General features: G+C 40.1%; 1 non-coding gene across 1 annotated transcript; it reads left to right on the plus strand.

Annotated features, from left to right (window-relative positions):
• The first annotated feature begins 812 nt into the window (after positions 1-812).
• Positions 813-916, plus strand: LOC127741351 (small nucleolar RNA R71). The gene has a single exon (XR_008002303.1). It is a non-coding gene; the product is annotated as a small nucleolar RNA R71 (small nucleolar RNA).
• Positions 917-1,235: the final 319 nt, after the last annotated feature.

The raw sequence follows: 1,235 nt of genomic DNA on the forward strand, positions 1-1,235 counted from the left end.
CCTCATTGGGATTCACGTCCTCTCCTTCCTCTCTAGGTTCGGCCATGTTGATTATATCAATGGCATTGCACTCTCTTTTTGGATTCTCTTCAGTATTGCTTGGGAGAGTACTAGGAGGAGTTTCAGTTACTTTCTTACTCAGCTGGCCCACTTGTGCCTCTAAATTTCTGATGGAGGATCTTGTCTCACTCATTAAACTTAAAGTGGCCTTAGACAGATCAGAGACTAAATTTGCTAAGTTAGAGGTACTCTGCTCAGAATTCTCTGTCTGTTGCTGAGAAGATGATGGATAAGGCTTGATATTGCTGAGCCTATTTCTTCCACTATTATTAAAGCCTTGTTGGGGCTTTTGTTTATCCATCCATGAGAAATTTGGATAATTTCTCCATGAAGAATTATAGGTGTTTCCATAAGGTTCACCCATGTAATTTACCTCTGCCATTGCAGGGTTTTCAGGATCATAAGCTTCTTCTTCAGAAGATGCCTCTTTAGTACTGTTGGATGCATTTTGCCATCCATTCAGACGTTGAGAAATCATGTTGACTTGCTGAGTCAATATTTTGTTCTGAGCCAATATGGCATTCAAAGCATCAATTTCAAGAACTCCCTTACTTTGAGGCATCCCAGTATTCACAGAATTCCTCTCAGAAGTGTACATGAACTGGTTATTTGCAACTATGTCAATAAATTCTTGAGATTCTGCAGGTGTTTTCTTTAGGTGAATGGATCCACTTGCAGAATAGTCCAGTGACATCTTAGAGAACTCAGATAGACTATAATAGAATATATCTATCATGGTCCATTCTAAAAATATGTCAGAAGGACATCTTTTAGTCATCTGCTTGTATCTTTTCCAAGCTTCATAGAGGGATTCACCATCTTTTTGTTTGAAGGTCTAAACATCCACTCTAAGCTTGCTCAGCTTTTGAGGAGGAAAGAACTTAGCCAAGAAGGCCGTGACCAGCTTATCCCAGGATTTCAGGCTATCTTTAGGTTGAGAGTCCAACCATGTTCTAGCTCTGTCTCTTACAGCAAAAGGGAAAAGCATGAGCCTGTAGACTTCAGGATCTACTCCATTAGTCTTAACAGTCTCACAGATCTGCAAGAACTCAGTCAAGAACTGGTAGGGATCTTCTGATGGAAATCCATGAAACTTGCAGTTCTGTTGCATTAGAGCAACTAATTGAGGTTTCAGCTCAAAATTGTTTGCTCCAATGGCAGGAATTGAGATGCTT

The sequence above is a fragment of the Arachis duranensis genome, chromosome 8, assembly GCF_000817695.3.
Source record: "Arachis duranensis cultivar V14167 chromosome 8, aradu.V14167.gnm2.J7QH, whole genome shotgun sequence".
Lineage (NCBI taxonomy): Eukaryota > Viridiplantae > Streptophyta > Magnoliopsida > Fabales > Fabaceae > Arachis > Arachis duranensis.